This window comes from Monodelphis domestica, chromosome 2, assembly GCF_027887165.1.
Source record: "Monodelphis domestica isolate mMonDom1 chromosome 2, mMonDom1.pri, whole genome shotgun sequence".
Taxonomy (NCBI): Eukaryota; Metazoa; Chordata; class Mammalia; order Didelphimorphia; family Didelphidae; genus Monodelphis; species Monodelphis domestica.
The window spans coordinates 399,607,006-399,627,117 of NC_077228.1; the positions used below are offsets into that span (position 1 = coordinate 399,607,006).

At 36.8% G+C, this 20,112-nt stretch overlaps 1 pseudogene; it reads right to left on the bottom strand.

Moving 5' to 3' along the window:
* Nucleotides 1–16,628: 16,628 nt before the first annotated feature.
* On the bottom strand, nt 16,629–19,948 carry LOC100619462 (endoplasmic reticulum junction formation protein lunapark-like; annotated as a pseudogene).
* Nucleotides 19,949–20,112: the final 164 nt, after the last annotated feature.

Here is a 20,112-nt window from a genome sequence, read left to right on the forward strand (position 1 = left end):
TTTTTTTTTTTTAATGTTTTGGTGCATTCATTTGAAATTCCTCCTCTATTTCCTCTGTAGCCTGGGTTTTTCCTCTGTAAAAAATTTCCAGGGTCAATGCCTTGTTTTGTTTTTCTTGGAGGGAGGTTGTTGCTCCTGGGCACAATTTGCCATCACTGTGGAGATTTTTCCTTCCCTTTTTAGTCATAAATCTGAGTGAGATGGGCAGGCTCTCTGGGTATGGAGTTAAGGAGCAAGGATTGTGTCTGAGGCAAGCTCTCGAATCTCCATAACTGCTGCTGTTTGCTGCCTTTCCCTGTGCTATCTTCTCATGAGCACCCAAGGTCTGTACTCTTCAGCCTGCTGGGGTTTCAGGTGTAGCTGCTCTCAGGGGTAGGTCCTTGGTGATCTTAGGCAGCTCCCACGGACCTAGCAGTGCCCCTTACTCACTCTAGAAGTGCCCCTCACTCACTCACTGATCCTGGCATGCACTGGTTCTGACTCTGGCTCTGTAGGTGGGGTGGGGAAGGGTGGATCAGCTCACGCTTTGATGGGAACTTTTTCACCCCCTTATAATGTGGAAATGCCCATATCCCATGTACCTTCAATGCTGTGCCCTACTATAGAGTTCCTTCGTTCTTATGAAAATTTTTTTTTTGTCTTTTGAGGTAGTCTATATTGGTGGGTGCTGAGGAGAGCATGTGTCTTGTGTCTAGACTACTGCCATGTTTATCCAGAAGTCAGCTCATTCAATTTTGCCTAAAATTCTCTAATGGCCAAATCTTTGGACTGATCATTTTTCTGGTACACTAATTTCCATGTTTTATGGTGAGGGTTCAGAACTGCTACTGGAAATGTAAGGTGTGTGTGTTATTTACAAATCTGTTTTGTTATCAAAACTCTGCTCCCATAACTTGATATCTTAGGGTCATACAGTCCTTGAACTAGACCTGGAAGGGACCTCAGAGGTAATGTACCCCAACTACTTTATTTTACAGAGGAGAATACTGATGTTAAATCATTTACTTATGATCACAGACATTGTCAGAGGCCAGATTTAAATTTAAGTCCTCATATTCCAGAGCCAGTGCTCTTAGCACTTTACCAAGGTATTTCTCTTTGATATTACTTTTACTTTTATATTTTACTATATCATCAATGTCCTCTTTTGGAATTCCCCCTATAATTATTTTAATTGGATTCAAATTAACTAAGGAAGAATGATTCAACTGAGAAATTAAGCCCTAATGACTCAGCAAGTGACAGGTGCAGCTGGTCTGATATTGGAGAAGTTCTGTTGCCTTCAGTCCTTAATTTACAAAGATAAGTGGATCTCACATGGCTGAGGCAATTAAAACCATTAGGGTTTCCAGGAGGGGAAAGGCTTGCTTTACTTTATGAATTGAATAGCTTGGGCAAAGCAGCAAGTAGAAGGAATGAATGATCAATAACTTGTAGAGGCTTAAGTTACCTTTATGGTGTTTTCTTAAGAGGAGCATCTATTCTAGTATTCTTGTGAATTTTTTCATTTTGACCATGAAAGACAGTAGGGGTTCCAAGAGGGTCATAGATCAGATTTCCAGAAACAAAAACAAAACAAAGAAAAGCGCATTTTGTTGCTCAATATATGAAAAAGTAATTATGTCCACCACCAATGAAATGCTGCTACTCATAGATGAAGAAAGAAAAAACATGAAAAATGTGTGTTACTCTTAGCTCACTATACTGAATTATTCCAAAAAGCTCCCACTTTTTGAGGACAATGATGTCTTCTGTTTCTCTTGTATCATCTCCCTGGTCTTAGAATGGTTCCCTGGATACAGTTGGTCAGTACACATTGTTCTTCCTCTTGGTCTGATGACTGCCCAGCCACTCTTTAAAATCTAATTCAAATACCAACTCCTTCAGAAAGTATCCTATTGTTGATAATAACCTTGTTTCTTGAATTTCATATAGTAGTTCTGTAGTTCTCTAATGTACTTAGCATGTAATTTTGCACATTTTAATTATGTTTTTGTCATCTGCCTCCCTAGTTCTTAAACTCTTTACAGCAGGGATTGTAGCTTATTGAAATCTTTTGTCTCCCTTGATGTTCTAGTCATAGTAGAAGCATTAAAATACTTATTGAAAAATAATAATAGCTAGATTTAGAAAGTGCTATATGAATATCTCATTTGAGAGATGAGTGTTATTATCCCATTTTTATAGATAGGAAAACTGAGGTTGACAAAGGTTATGTGTCTAAACTAAGATAACACAAGGTAGTGTGTGTCTGAGGCAATATATGACTTCCTGCTATAAGTTCCAACTTCCTAACCCTGTGCAACTTAGAAGCCTTTAACTTTTTTTAAGGGCTTTAAGGTTTTCAAAACACTACAAAAATCTCATTTTCCTCCTTTGGCTACTGTAGGAGGTAAGTGCTATTATTATCTCCATTTTATAGGCGAGGAAACTACAGCTAAGAGGGGCTTATTGATTTACCTCAGGTCAAAAATATCTGAGGTAGAGCTTGAACTCATCCTCTTGCCTTTATGTTCAGCTTTCTATTTACAGTGCCATCTTCTTGTCTTCAAAGGGAAAGAGAAAGCAAGCATAACAACTTGCCATAATTCAGGCTAGAAATAATTTTAATGTGAATAATGGCATAATTCTCAGCCCATTCCAGTAAGGAGGCAATTGATTAAAATGAGACTTCTTGAATAATTTTGAACTGCTAAGAATAAGAATTTTCATTTTTAACTAATGCCTTAAGAGCCTATAGATGATCTAGAATGGAGGGATATTTAGGAGTTTGCTATTTGAATTCCTCTATTAATTGAATTTAAGAAGTATAAAAAAAGTACTACATTGCTTCAGTTATCATTTTCATTTGAATGAATGAATAAATGAAAACAATTTATTAAAATCTAGCTTAACCATGTGAAGCTAGTTGGTTCACAGTGAATACATAGAGTATGGGACCTGGATCATTCCTCCTGAATTCGAATCTACCTTCAGACACTTGCTAGCTATATGTTCCTGAGCAATTCATTTAATCTTGTTTACCTCAGTTTCTTCACCTGTAAAATGAATTGTAGTAATCTACTCCTGTATTTTTGCCAAGAAAACTCCAAATAAGGTCATGAATACAGTTGAACAACAACAAAACTATGTGGTAAGCACTGTGGTAAGTTCTGGAAATGTATATATAGAAGCTAGATTTCACTCTCAAAAAGGTTACATCCTAATAGAGGATTCAACATATATAAGAGAGTAATGTGGAGGGAAAGATGTTTTGGCTTGACAGTTGCAGGGTTGAGGAGTGGAGCCATAGGGCAGTGGACTGATATGAGGGGTGATAGAATTTATTTGGTTACTGTTCCCATTTGGTTACTGATTCCAGGGATCTTTCCTGCTAAGTTTTTAGTTTTCTGTTAAACCTTTAAATTTTTATAAACCTTAATAAATAGGGGGTTTGTTTATACCTACTGTGTCCACAACTGAAAGATCCCTAAATACTATTGGGGTACTACCTCAAACCACAACCAACTCAAGGCCTCTCACGAGAATCACTTCCATCTGGGAAAAACCAGATCTGCTCTCACTCCTTATCACTATCTTACTCAAATTCCTATATAAGCCTATTTCTAATTATTATTATTATTATTATTATTATTATTATTATTATTATTATATCCAGGGGAAATGCTCATGCTGGCAGTTGAGAACACTCAGGGAGCTCGAAGTCAGTTGTTTTGGTTACTGACCAGGTCCAGGTGGCTTTGGTTTTGCTCTGAGGGTCTCATCTGAGCTGAAGAGATTTGAACATGGTTTGTTCCCACTGGCAATATTTTGGAGAGAAGAACAACACTGATTATTAGGAAAGACCTCCTAGTGATAGCAAAGTCCTTGAGCTGGGTTTGAGGACTTTGTTAATTGTTCTTGGGTCATCTCTGATCTGGAAGGGATACTGACTACCTCCGAAGGTTTTTTGGTTTCTTACTATAGATATAAGTAGGAATACTTCAAGGAAGAGGGAGTAGGAGGACCCAGACTTTTGGTGTGCTGGCATTTTGAGGTTTCACCTCATTGCCAAGCCAGCTGGATAAGTGGGTTTTTTATTAGTCAGTTAAGGAGGGATTTAGAATTAGGCCTTACAAGATCTGAAGCCTAATCTTTGAGGACTACATAGTGAATTTTGAGGAACCAAATTAGCTAAATAAATTCGAGACTAGGGATTTCCTTATCTAATACCTCTTAATCAATCTTTATTTATATAAAATCTTTATTTATATAAACCCTTGCTCTCTAAGACAGTGCTGTGCACTGACCCAGTGCAGGGAGGTTCATACTTTGAATCTCTTTGTAAGCTTAGTAACTGAAGTAGAATCATCAAATATTTCAGTACTAACCTCTCAGACTGACATTATATGTTCAGTCTGATATTTATTTCTTCAACCTGTAGTATCCATTACACACATGCATGCATACACACTGGCATACTAGATAATTGGCTATCCATGTAACTATATGCAATAGTCAGGGCAAAAGAGTTCTCTTTTTTTTTCCCTTTGGTTATTAGGTTGAAGTTTTGAGTGGTTGTGAACATAATTTAGGAAACTAATATTCTGGCAAGAATAAGATCAAGTATTTCTAATGCTTGTGAAGAGTTTTGTGCTATTTTCTCATTTGATCTTACAAGGTTAGTGTTATTATTATCCATATTTTACAGATGAAGAAATAGAGGTAGAGGTTTGGTGACTTGCCAAGAATTTCACTGCTAACCATGTATCTAAGGCAGGATTTGATCTAAGGTTTTCCTGATATGAAGACCAGCACTTTATCTACTGTGCTACCTGCTTGCCTCAAAGAATGTTCTAAGACTTAATGTAATTGATGCAATGTCATATGCAAACAGGAGTGTTTGGAGGATCAAAATATTTATAGGGAATTTATTTTACCCTTTAAACTCTGTTGGACACCTTTCATGGTACTTCTAAACATCTTTGGTGAACATATTATACTTTTTGTGCTTGATTGGACATAATAATCAGATGACTAATAAAGAAAAATATCTCCATTGTAGTTTCTATTAAGTCATCTTGTTTAATCTTAACATATGCACTAGATCACTTTGTAAGACAGCCTTTAAAGATGCATTTTGTTCTACTCGAGTAAATGTTTTTTGTAGTCAACAAAAAATGAACACAGTGAGTTCTTGAGTTCTCTGCACCTTTTAGTCAATTTAATTGTAATGCTGTGATTTCATCATGTAGAGTTTATATGCTGATCCCTTCACTGGTTCAGTGGTTGACTATGGAGTGCTATATCTGCATTAGCCACAAGGTGGCAATCTAAGATTAAGCTGCACCAGCTCATTTCCATTATATCTGTCCCTATGTAATCCAGAGTCCAAAACAGAAGTAAAATTTTCACCACCAGCTGCCAGCATTTAGTCTGTAAGTGCTTTGGTAGCAGGAGTATGCTGGAGTCAGCTCAGACAGGATAATGACAGTCAATTGTTAAATTTTTATAGTGTGAGTATTCATACCTCAGAAACTGACAAATGCCACAAATTGGGTCATTGTTTTTTGTTTGTTTGTTTGAAGTCAAGAAATTGATGGAAAAATTAATAACCCAATTTAAACTTGAAAGTGCATTGTGTATACATTTTTTCAGAGACCTGGTTGTTAAACATTTACAAACATACTCTTGTCTAGTTGTTTTTCCTTTATTTATAAGAATGTGGACATTCCCCCAAATAATTAATATCTTATCAAATAACTCTAATACCCATTCCCATAGAATCTTTTTTCTCATAGGATATAACTGCTTCCCTTTGCCATTGTGACCCAGAAAGGATTACTTACATGAAGGTAAAAGTATATTTAAACTGAATAGAAATCAATAAGTGAAGTTAGAGTTCTTGATCAATAGAGTTGCTCTTATGAAGGTACAAAACCTCAGCTATCTCTACCTTTCTTTGGGGTATTAATTTCTTTACACTCAAAAGATTCTTTTAATTATCCTGATTTCAAAGTCACATACAGAAAAAAAAAACCAAAAGGGAATCATTTTCACAAAATGGCAGCTGTTCTTGTCCTCTTTTTTGATCAGTGCAGATTATCTACATCTTTTGTCTAGTAAGCTCCCTGAACTACCTTGTTCCCATGATTGTCAGAATTTTCTCTGACCTTAGTAGCATGCATATTTTCATGGGATTTTTGGTTTCCTTCTAGTTTTCTTTTCCTGGAGACTCTTTTATGGCCCCCACTATTCTTTGTCCCTGATTCAACATATATTTTCTCCACTTTATCTCCAAATTTCTTTCATCTCTCTTTTTTCCACCTCACACTCTCATTCTTTCACAAAGTCTAGTGTTTTTTTTCCTAAATGCCTCACTTAACAGGATATTGAAACTACTCTATGCAAATTGACACATTAAAAGCCAAAAGTCACAGGTTAAGATGGCTCCAAAGTAGAAGTAGGGCTCTACCTCTCCTCTCCACCAATCAAGACACACTGCCTCAAAACAACAAAACCAAAGTCAAATGAGCGAAGGAGCTCCACAGTAGGGCACAGCACAGAAGGTAGGCAAAGTTAGGGCATATCCACACTAAAAGAGGGGGAAATTACTCCCACAAAGGGGCAAGCTCACCACCCCTCCCCCACTTCACCTACCTTGTCAGAGTTTAAGCGAGCATGGAACAAACTTCTAAGTTCTACAAGGGAGGCTGGCTGAGGTTAACACAAACTTACCCCTAAGAGAAACAAGACTTGGGACACCAGGAGGCTGAGGAAACATGGAGATAGGGCCTGAAGCTTGGGCAGAGAGGGGTAGCTCACAGCAAAATGCCACAGAGACCTAAAAAATAGCCTCTGGGAAAAAACTTCTTCAGCACTTAATACAGAGACTTGCCTACACTCTACACCCAGACCTCTCTGCAAGGCAATCTTTAAGTTCTGAGGGGTTGCACCTGCCTCTAAGAGCAGCTAGACATTACTGAGAACAGGGAAAATATCCTCTGGGCAAAATCCTCTCCAGAGCCCAATACAAAGATCCTTCACATTCCTCATTTAGAATTCTGACCAGGAAGGAACAAGGCAATGGCCACCAACTCCCAGGAGCTACGACCTAGTAGTAGTCTCTTGGAAGCCGAGGATGACTATTGTCTTTGTGCATTATCATCTATTGATGTACCCTTACCAAAAAACCCAAGAAGAAAACATTAACCCTTGATAATTTTTATGCAGAAAAAATCCAGACTAAAGGGAAATAGCAGATGACAATCAAGTAAATATACCCAAACCTTCCAAAAAAATGGAAATTGGTCCCAAGTTCTTGAAGACTTCAAATCTGAGATGATGAGAAAGATGGAAGAGATTTGACAAGAAAAGTAGGAAATAGTTCAAAAAGAAAATAACAGTTTAAAAGACAGAATCTCCCACTTGGAAGTTGAAGCTCAGAAATCAAATTAAATAATAATAAGCAAATTGAAGTTCAGAAATGACCTTCTGGAAGCCATGAAAAGCAGGCTAGATCAAACAGAAAAGGAAAATCTAAAGATCTTAGCTGAAAACCAGTCATTAAAAACTAGAATCGGGCAAGTAGAAGTCAATGATCTCACAAGACAACAAGAATTAATAAAGCAAAGTCAAAAGAATGACAGATTAGAAGGCAACACAAAATATCTCATTAATAGGATGGTTGACCTTGAAAATAAATCTTGGAGAGACAATTTGAGAATCATAGGCCTACCTGATGTAATGAAGAAGGTTTGTAAGTGCTAAAAGAAATAGGATCTAGGAGAGACAGCTGATGTTAAGGTTGTCTCAGAGAGATGAGGGGGTTTGAAGAATTTCCCCCTTCAACCTTCCCTCCTCAGATATGGCTGCTCACACAGATGGGCTTTTCTTCCCCCTTGTCCTCCTCCACTACTAAAGTCTAAATGTTCCCTCCCTCTTTAAGTTGTTCCACTTACACTTGATTCAAATTTGGGAAAGGATAGCCACTTTAATGTCAATTAATTCAATTAGGGTAATACAAAGGAATGGCTGGCAGGGAAAAGAATGGGAAAGGAAAATGGGGAAAAGGGGATCCCTTCTCTAACTAACTCCTTTTCTCTCCCTCTTCAAGTTTGGGGGGGTGGTACTCAGGCTTTGGCAGCCTGAGCCCCCTGAGAGATAGTCAGTTTGACTGACACTGGGTTTGGCCCCTTGGCCACAGTTTAGACCCAGGGCAACAGGAGCTGAGGTAAAGCCTGACAGAGAGCTCAATGTCTTTTCTCAGGTTTCTCTTCAGTAATCTTTTCAATCAGAAAAATTGGGAGGAAGGCTATCCAGTCACTATCGGAAAATGGTGGGTAAGCCTCAGGATACAGTCTTAACTAGCTCTCTCTTCAGCATCTCAAAACTGAGAGACCAACTTCTCTTCAGAAGGAACCTTCTGGCTTCTCAAGATTCCAGCCTCCTGGGGCCCCTTCCCCAATGAGGAGAAAGATTCAGCCTGGCATTTGTTCTTATGTGCAAGCCTTCTATCACAAATCCTCCATTTCCTGTTGTCCATGTGGTGCCACCTTGGCCCCCACCAGTTATTTACCTTTTATGTCTATTCTAATCTATCAATATTATTTATTGTTCCCATATAACCTTCCCCCTTACAGAATAATAAATCTTATCCTAATCTGTCTATTTGCTAACCTAAATTCCTATCTTATGCTAAGACTGAGTTGTGGGGAGGAGGGTTAGGATTATGTGCCAACAAAGTTGTTACAACATAAAAATTTCTAAATACAAATGAAGTCCTATTGCAATCAATATAAAATTTAGCTCTTAAGTAAAATTGAACTATCCTATGCATCATGTAATGCTACTTCCAATATAACAATTCATAACATTTATATGCATATATATGTATATATTAAATTGTATCAATTCAAATCTGGTTTATTCTGTCCCTGTTACCTCTATAATTACAACATTCCTTTTTCCACCCTAAACTACTCTGTCCCTGTCTGTTAATGGTTAGTATGTTAACTCTTTCCTTTCTATCTATCTTAGTGGATTAGCTAATTAGTATACTACAAATGTACATGTCTGGGTTTTGCACACATTTACATATGTTACATGTTATACACACACACACATATATATCCTCTGGTACTAGAGATCTATTTACAGATGTACAATTTATGTGCTGTCCTTATTTATGGAACAGTCTCTAATGTCAGTGTGAAATTTATTTGTGTTCAAGATATGTTGTGGTGGAAGCATATTTACTCCTCTTCAGGAAATCCACTTCTCATGTTTCCTGAAGATCTATACTTCATTTTTCCTGTGTTGATTATAATGTGCATGTGGATGCAATTCCCTATATGTGAAATTAATGTGATCAGTGATTAATCTTACATGACCCATTTTCCTGAAGTTCATTCCCCATAATGTCTTTGATTCAAAATTCTTTCCAGTTCTCTGTGTATCTTCCATCCTTTGATGTTGCTTGAAGTTTGTCACAGGTCCTGGGTACCTTCTCCATTACAGAATATATACTTGCCTTTCATCTCCCCTTGAAATACAATCTCAGGTATCCAGAACTATAGGATCATGTGTGTATGTTAGATTAATGTGTGTGTGCAGTGAAGAGTGAATATGTTGATGCATGTGAGTGAAACTTTATACAGGATGTTTGTGCCATCTTCATGTGTGCAAGTGAGATTTTTTATGTAATGAATGTAGGTATCTTTCTTAATGTGTGGTTGTAAGGCAATTATTATATCCCTATGTGGTTGATTGTAGAGGTTAATAATATTTTAGCCTAGGCTTGAGATGGAAGTTTGTATATATGCTTACTATCTGTGTTGGACACTATTCTGTTTCAGTTTCACTGTCATTTGGGCTACCTCTGTTCAGTATCTCTATTTCTTCCTGTGTATTTTTGTTGGATTCATGGGTTCTCTGTTATTTTATCAAGGGCTCTTTTGGGGGCATTTGTGATTTTATGGATTCTGGGGCTTCCATTAAGTTGTCTTATGGAGTGTTATGATGGGCAAAGGGATGTTTAACGTTAGTTAATATCTCTGTGGGATGGGGAGGTGGAGTCAAGATGGTGGCATAAAGGCAGTGAAAATTCAGACCTCTGAAAACCCTTCCTCAATGATTAAAAACAAAATGTTCCTAGGGGACTGAAAACCAAATCTAACAACAGAACAGAGCTAAGGAACTCTCCTGCTGGTCTCAACTTAAAAGTTATGCCCCCCAAAAGCCTGAATTCGAGAAGGGTTTAAAGGGAAGGAAGAAGGAAGGTCCAAGGGCCCCTCCCCCACCTACAGTTCTGAGCCTCTAGCAGTGGCTTAAATCTCTGGGTAGGCTAGGGCGCTAGTCTAGAGGGAATACCTTGTGGGCAAAGCTGTGCCAGGTTGAGGAATTTGATCACAGGTGGTGGGGAGGCAGCTGGAGGAGAACCTGAAAGAAGGTAGCCCAATTGCAGCTGAGACACTCCATATTGCCCCTCTCCATTCCTGAGGTCTTGGCCTCAGGGCACATCCAGCTCTGCAAGTTCAACTCTGTTGGGCTTAATCATATGAAGTCTTCAGAGGGCAGGGAAGCTCAAGCTCCAACAACCATCCCCCACAGACTGCTCTGAGAGCCTTGCAAAGCTCCAAGGGTGAAGGTTGACAGAAAAATGCAAACTGACAGATTGAGCACATAATGAGAGGAGCAAGAATGCAGGCAACTACAGGGGGAAAAGAAGGGGGCAGATATGAGCAAACAACAGAAAAATAAAAAAGAAATTATGATCAACAGCTTCTATCCAAGCAATGAACAAAGAGCAAAATGAACAGAGGAGGATCAAGGAACACCAAGCAAAAACCTAGAAACTCCAGTGAATTAGACAGAGGCTTTGGAAAAACTCAAAATACAATTCAAAACACAATTAAGAGAGGCTGAAGAAAACTGGGAAAATAACTTAAAAAGCAAGATAAGTCATATGGAAACAGAAAATAGTGTCTTGAAAGCCAAAATTAATCAGCTTGAAAATGAGGCAAAGAAGATGAAAGATGACCTCTAAAGAAAATTAGACCAGAAGGACGATGATTAAAAAGCAAGGGTTGAAATTCAATCTTTAAAAAACAGAATACAACGATTAGAAGCAAGCAACTTCACAAGGCAGCAGGAAACTATAAAACAAAATCAAAAGAATGAAAAACATTGAAGAAAATATGAAATACCTCATTCACAAAACAGAAGATTTAGAAAATCAGTCCAGGAGAGACAACTTAAGAACCATTGGTCTTCTGGGAAGATCATGACAAAAGAAAAAGCCTGGATATCATCCTACAGGAAATTAATCAAGAAAACTGCCCCAATATTCTAGAACAAGAGGGAAATGTGGAGATTGAAAGAATTCACAGAATACCTCCTGTACTTAATCCCCAACTGACAACACCCAGGAATTTTATAGCCAAATTCAAGAACTACCAGACCAAGGAAAAAATATTACAAGCTGCTAAGAAGTCATTCAGATACTATGGAACTACAGTGAGGACAACACAGGATCTGGCTGCATCTACACTGAAGAACCAAAAGGCATGGGGTATGATATTCCAGAGGGAAATAGGTCTACAACCAAGAATCCACTACCCAGAAAAACTGACTATATTCTTACAGGAGAAAGTATGGTCATTTAATAAAATAGAAGAATTCCAAGCATTTGTAAAGAAAAGACCAGACCTTAACAGAAAAATTGATGCCCAAACATAGAACTCAAGAGAATCATCAAAAGGTAATTAAGAAGGGGGGGACAAAAACAAACCAAACAAAAACAACCCCTTTATTTTAAGGAACCCAATAAATTAAAATGATATATATCCATTCAAGGAAAGAGGATACTGGTAAATCTTAAAAATTGTTATTGTCACCTGGGTAGCTAGAAGAATTATATTAGAGGGAACAGTGACAGACTGTATAAGATGAAATGCCAAGACAGAAAAATGTATATAGATATATGTATGCATATGTATATATATATGTATATATATATACAACTAGAGTTTTAAAAAAGAGGTTAATACTAATAGAAATGGGAAAAGAAGTAAAATGGGGTAACTACATATGTCAATGTAGCATACCAGGCATCTTAGCATATTGGAAGTATGGTTGATGTATTGATACTGTATCCTGTATATTCATTTACCAGACACATGGTCCGATCACTTAATGGCCATTGTATGGAAAGGGACAATCCAAAGGACTAGCACAAAGGACAAGCAAATTCCTGGGCTGGGTGTTGGGCCAAAGTGTCCTGGCTTGGACCACATTCATTTACAAAGCGCGGGTTGAACTAATTTCTTCCTCTGTGATTCTGTCATTGTCAGTGCTACCAAAGTAAAAACCTATATCATGTCAGGTATTCATTAATCACCTCCCATTTGACATTCCTAAGGTCCCCAGTAAAGGCTGGGGAACATGTGTGAGCCTCTCTCTGCTCTTCTCTCCTCTTCTCTTAAACCTCTTACTCTCACAGTGTTGGTTCTCCCTCTTGCCTCTTACAATCTTGATCTTGCTGTGGCCTATTATGTTCCTCATGTCTGACTGAATTACGCAGTGTAGCTGCCCCATACATCTCCCATTAATCTCTTGATCACTTGGTCCATAGGGGATGTCCCAGCATCTTGTGCTAAACACAACTTCTCTTGGTCCTCATACTTATAATTTCTCCACTCTGTTATCTTTCAATAGAGAGGTATCTATGGAGGAGCTCGCAACTCCCCAGGTGTTTTAACTTGTGATCTCTGAGTCTTTATTCCTGTGTCTCTTGCCCTGACTGCCTCATCTATCTCACATCCATATTTCTCTATCCTCCATTCTCCTTATCAGATTACCACCCACAGATAAACTATATAGGAATGGTAGGTCGGTCCCTATAGTCTCAAAGAAGTGCATGGCTGAAGGGGGTAGAACATCAATACAGTGGAAGGGTAAAGAGGTTGGAGATAGGAAATATTCAATTGTTAAGTGCATTGAAATTGACTTGAAGAGGGAATAACAATCAAATACATTGGGGCAGAGAATTGATTTACACCCTATAGGGAAGTAGAAGGGTAACAAATGGACTGATGTGGAGGGAAGCAATACAAGGGAGGGAGAAGGTGTGGGGGTAGTTTAAAAAGTTGGTAAAGAAAATAAGAGGGGAATAAGAAGGGGGGTAGAAAGGGAAGTAAAATAAGGATGGGAATTATGGGGACTGATTAAAAACACTGGTGTAGAAGGAAATAGTGAAAGAAGAAAGAGCAAGATTAGGAGTGGAAATCAAAATGCTGGAAAATACACAGGTGGTAATCATAACTCTGAATGTGAATGGAATGAACTTGCCCATAAAACACTTTTAGATTAGATTAGATTAGATTAGATTAGAAACAAAACCCCTACCATATTCAGTCTACAAGAAACATACAGAGGAAGGTAGATACACATAGGGAAAAGTATGCATATAGAGACAAATATATTGGGCATCAACTGAGAAAAAGAAGGCAAGAGTTGCAATCATGATATCTGACAATGCCAAAGTAAAAATAGATCTAGTCAAAAGAGATAGGGAAAGTAATTGCACCCTGATAAAAGGCAGTATAGACAATGAGGAAATATCAGTACTCAGCATGTATTCACCAAATGGCATAGCATCCAAATTTCTAAAGGATAAGCTAATGGAGCTCAAGGATGAAATAGATAGAAAAACTATACTAGTGGGAGACCTGAACCTTCTTCTATCAGAACTAGCTAAATCAAACCAAAAAATAAATAAGAAAGAGGTAAGAGAACTGAATGAAATCTTAGAAAAATTAGAGTTAGTAGAGATGTGGAGAAAAACACATAGAGACAAAAAGGAATGCATCTTCTTTTCACCAGCACATGGTACATTCACAAAGGCTGACCATGTTCTAGGGCAAAAAAAACATGGCAAACAAGTGCAAAATAGCAGAAATAATAAATGCAACCTTCTCAGATCAAAATGCAATAAAAATAATAATTACTAAGGGTACATGGAGAGACAAATAAAAAATTAATTGGAAATAAAATAATACGATTCTCCAAAATTGGTTAATTAAAGGACAAATCATAGAAACAATTAATAATTTCATTAAAGAAAATGACAATGATGAGACATCCTATCAAAATCTATGGGATGCAGATATTCTTGGATTCATATATTAACAAAATAGAGAGGGCAAAAGTCAATGAATTGGGTATGCAAATTAAAAAACCAGAAAGTGAACAAATTAAAAATCTTCAGATGAAAACTCAATTAGAGATCCTAAAAATCAAAGAAGAAATTAATAAAATTGAAAGTCAAAGAACTATTGATTTAATAAATAAGACTAGAAGCTGGTATTTTGAAAAAAATAAATAGAAAATATACTGGTCAATCTAATTTAAAAAAAGGAATGAAGAAAACCAAATTTACAGTATCCAAGATGAAAAGGGAGGCCTCACCTCTAATTAAGAAGAAATTAAGGCAATCATTAAAAACTATTATTCCCAATTATATGACAACAAATATGGCAATCTAGGTGATATGGATGACTATTTACAAAAATGTAAATTGCCTAGATTAACAAAGGAAGAAATAGAATACCTAAACAGCCCCATATCAGAAAAAAGAAATTGAACAAGCCATCAAATAACTCCCTAAGAAAAAATCCCCAGAACCAGATAGATTCACAAATGAATTCTATCAAGCATTCAAAGAACAACTAGTCCCAGTATGACACAAACTATTTCACAGAATAAGCAAAGGAGTTCTTCCAAATTCCTTTTATGACACAAATATGGTACTGATTCCAAAGGCAGGCAGGTCAAAAACAGAGAAAGAAAACTACAGACCAATCTCTCTAATGAACATAGATGCAAAAATCTTAAATAGAATACTAGCACAAAGAATCCAGCAAGTGACCATGAGGGTTATTCATTGTGACCAGGCAAAATTTATACCAGGAATGCAAGGATGGTTCAATATTAGGAAAACCATCCACATAATTGACCATATCAACAAGCAAATCAACAAAAATCACATGATTATCTCAATAGATGCAAAAAAAGCCTTGGACAAAATACAACACTCATCCCTATTGAAAACACTAGAAAGTATAAGAATAGAAGGACCTTTCCTAAAAATAAATAAACAGTATATATCTAAAATCACCAGCAAGCATCATCATCAATGGGGATAAAATAGAAGCATTCTCAATAAGATCAGGAATGAAACAAGGATGCCCATTATCACCTCTATTATTTAACTAGAAACACTAGTAGTAGCAATTAGAGAAGAAAAAGAAATTGAAGGTATTATAATGGGCAATGAGGAGACCAAACTATCACTCTTTACAGATGATATGATGGTCTAATTAAAGAATCCTAAAGAATCTATGAAAAAGGTAGTGGAAATAGTCAACAACTTTAGCAAACTTGCAGGATACAAAATAAATCCACATAAATCATTAGCATTTCTATATACATTCAACTCATCCTATCAGCAAGAGTTAGAAAGAAAAATTCCATTTAAAATCACCTTAGATAATATAAAATCATTGGGAATCTATCTGCCAAGACAAACACAAGAATTATATGAACACAACTACAAAACACTCTCCACACAAGTAAAGCTAGATTTAAACAGTTGGAACAATATCTAGTGCTCATGGGTAGGACGAGCTAACATAATAAAAATGAGAATCCTATCCAAATTAATTGACTTATTTTGTGCCATACCCATTGAACTCCCAAAATCATTTTTACAGAATTAGAAAAAGCCATAACAAAGTCCATTTGGAAAAACAAAAGAACAAGGATATCCAGGGAAATAATGAAAAAAATATGTGAAGGAAGATGGCCCTGCAGCCCCACTATACTATACTATACTATAAAGCAGTGGTCATCAAAACATTTTGGTACTGGCTAAGAGACAGAAAGAAGGATCAGTAGAACAGACTGGGGTAAGTGACCTCAGTAAGAGTTTATGTCTTACTGAGCCCAAAGATCCCAGCTTTTTTAGGGAAAAAACCACAATTTGATAAAAACTGCTGGGAAAATTGGAAGACAGTGTTGGAGAGATTAGGTTTGGATCAACATCTCCCACCCTACACCAACATAAACTCAGAATGGGTGAATGACTTGAATATAAAGAAGCAAACTATAATCAAATTAGGTGAACACAAAATAGTATACATGTCAGATTTCTGGGAAAGGAAAGACTTTAAAACTAAGCAAGAGCTAGAAAAAAATCACAAAATGAAAAATCAATAATTTTTATTACATCAAATTAAAAAGTTTCTGTACAAACAAACCAATGCAACCAAAATTAGAAGAGAAGCAATAAATTGGGGAAAAATCTTCATAACAATAACCTCTGACAAAAGTCTAATAACTCAAATTTTTAAAGAGCTAAATATATTATACAAAAAATCAGGCCATTCTCCTATTGATAAATGGGCAAGGGATATGAATAGGCAATTTTCAGAATAAGAAATAAAAATTATTAATAAGCACATGAAAAATGTTCTAAATCTCTTATAATCAGAGATATGTGAATCAAAACAACTCTGAGGTATCACCTCACACCTAGCAGATTGGCTAACATGACAGCAAAGGAAAGTCATGAATGCTGGAGGGGATGTAGCAAAGTTGGAGCATTAATGCACTGCTGGTGGAGTTGTGAATTGATTGAACCATTCTTGAGGGCAATTTGGATCCAAGCCAAAAGGGTGCTAAAATACTGTCTGCCCTTTGATCCAGCCAGAGCACTGCTGGGTTTATACCCCAAAGAGATAATAAGGAAAAATACATGTACAAGAATATTCATATCTGTGCTCTTTGTGGTGGCAAAAAATTGTAAAATAAAGGGATATCCTTCAATTGGGTAATGGCTGAACAAATTGTGGTATATGTTTGTGATGGAATACTATTGTGCTCAAAAGAATAATAAACTGGAGGAATTCCATGTGAACTGGTGTAACCTCCAGGAATTGATGCAGAGTAAGAGGAGCAGTACCAGGAGAACATTATACACAGAGACTGATATACTGTGGTACAATCGAATGTAATGGAATTCTCCATTATTTGGCAATGCAGTGATTTTGAACAACTCAGAGGAATCTATGAGGAAGAATGAAGAACACTATCCACATCCAGAGAAAAACATGTGGGAGAAGAAACACCGAAGAAAAACAACTGCTTGATTACATGGACTGAGGGGGATATGATTGGGGATATAGACTCCAAATTATTATCCAAGTGCAAACATCAACAACACGGAAATAATTTCTGATCAAGTACACATGTAAAACCCAGTGGAATTGTGTGTCAGCTACAGGAAGGGGTTGGGGGAGAGAGGGAGGGAAAGAACATGATTCTTGTAACCAAGAAATAATGTTCTAAATTGACTAAATAAAATGTTCAAAAACAAATCTCTGTGTGATGCCCTCCATTTCTGCCTCCCCCTGGAAAGATTGTGTTTTAGGTGGAGGATGATGGATATTGGTACCCTGTTTCAGTTCTCTTCTGTAATCTGTTTTGGTTCATTTTTTTCAGACTCATGGTTCCATGTAATAAATTTAGTTTGTGTAAGATATTCCAATAGCATCTGTGATGTTTACCATCTCCATTTATGGGGGTCAGGGGACTTGTCTCATTTTTTTCAGCCAGGGTTTGTCACTGTGGGCTTTGAGGTTTTCCTGATTTGATTAAGGTAACTTCATGCATTAAGTATAAGATCTTATATTTAGTATCTCTCTGGATTCATATAAACATCATTTTTGTATGAATTTCTGTGGAATTGGTATCAGGCATGATAGTAAGGGTCATCATTATGTATTGTCTCTTGGTTTATGAAAAGTTCTGGGTTAGAGAAAGGAGGGTGTGATAATAACCTTACATTTTCTATATCCTCTTCCATTTGTTCTTTGTCATCTTCTTGTAATATAGTTTTATTTGCTTCTATTTCATTGTCCCTTTCCCCATCTCCATACTTTTCATAATATTCTTCATAGCAACTGACTCCTAATGCAGACAGCATTTCCTCCACTGATAGAGAATTTTTTGTGTTTTTGTCTACATCTTCAGAAAAAAAAATATTTGTTCTGAGTTCAGGGGTTCACTATGCCAATCTGTTTCCCACTCATCTAAATCATTGTGTTCTTTTTCATAGGACTTGATGTATTTGTAAGGTTCTAGGTCTTACTTGCTATCTGGGTCAACTATTATTGTACCATTTATTTCTGTATTATCCATGTCTAGTTCTGATTCTTGTTCAATGATTTTTGTATTCCCTGGGTCTTTTACTAGCTCTTGCCCAGTATTACGCTGTAATTCTGTGTTCTGTGGTGATAAATCTGATTCTTGTGTGTTTTCTGCTTTCTGAGGATTTGCTATCACATTTGTTTAAAGTGGTCAAAATATGTTTAGAAGACGCTGTCATAATGCATTAGTCTTTGAACATTCTATAGGGTTTTATTGCACTGAGAGCGTACCCTTTAAACTTTACATACCTTGTAGATACAGATTTGACAGACTAAAATAGCTAGGCACACAGAGCTCAAATATCAAATGGACTGTTAAAAACTAAAACTAATCAATCAAAAAAAAAAACACCTGGAAAGCAACAGCAGACATCAACAAAGTTACAAAGATCTAGTTGAAGGCACTTGGAAGCATTTACTCCGTTTCCATGAAAGATTCTCCATTTGGTTCATCAACAGAAGCAGAATGATCATTAGAAACTATAGATTTGGCTTAATTAATTGTGCTTTCTTTATTCTCAGCCTCCCCTGCATTGTTGTCTTCTAGTTCCTTTGGATCGGATACCTTTTCATTTATTTGATTTGTCTGATGTATTTTCTTCTGTCTGATCTGTGCAATTAATAGGAATATGTTGTTCTTCCAAAGACTCTTCAGTCAATTGATTCCCTTGTGAAATCATACTTCCTGGTTGCAGAGGACCCACTGAACTCTGACTTTCCAAAAATTGTCTCTTCTCAAAACTTAACTCTGGAAGTCTTAGAGACTGTGGTCTAGTTTTTATTGCAGGGTTTAGAAAGAAACAATATGCATACCGAAATGCAATGTATTCAAACTCTTCCTTAAAAGCCATGCCATTTTGAGAAAAACACTTTTGAAATATAAAAACATACCTGTTCTGTGGACTACCACTAACTAGGTACTCAACAATTCTATCCAGATCACCTCTTTCTCCAGGGAAAATGGGTTTTACTAATGGTGGACAAGGAGGATGAAGACCCGTTCCAAGCATTGAAGTAGCAGGGGATCCAAGAAACCTTGGTAACACATTTGATTGTAAGACTAGAGCAACACCTCTTTCTGGTAGTCCACCTGGAGCTGAAGTTTCCTTTTGTGGACCAGGAGATTCTGGAACTTGTAAAGGTGATCATTGATTTGTACTTGCTGATGTTGATGGAGAATGGTTTCTTTGAGCTGTAGGCTGCTGATGGATTTCTTGTACAGGTCTTGCAATTGCAGGTGCTCCTAAAGATATTGGCTCAAGCTCCTTTACCTTCCCTTGAGTCTGGATCAAACCTTTCAAGAATTAATTTAGCAGTCTTGTAAGTTTCTTTTTCCATTACTTCTTCAAGTATATATTTTTTCTTCTGTGATTTTAAATCTTCCAATGCTTCATTATTTCTTTCTGTTCTCTTGGAAAAGAGGAAAATAAGTACAGTTATTATGGTCCATACTATCAATGGAAATGCAAAAAAAGGGAGTGTCATAGTGAGTTTTACTGTAAATTCATCTGTAAGATACCACAAGTATACCACTAAGCAAGTAAACAGGTAAAGAACTGAGGAGTAGAGAAGTAATGTTTCAACCCATAGTTTCTGTAATCTTTGAATTTTCTCTATAACTTCTTCTTGACACCATACTACAAGAAATTATCCAAGAAAACAGCCCTGAGGTTCTGCAATATAGAGAGGGCAAAATAGACATTAAATTTTCCATAGATCACCTGCTCCACTAAATCCTCAGAAGACAACCCCCAGGAATGTAAATGCGAAATTCAAGGGCTTCCAAGCTAAGAAGAAAATATTACAAGAAGCCAGATAGAGATGATTCAGATATCAAGGAGCACTAATTAGAATTACATAGGAT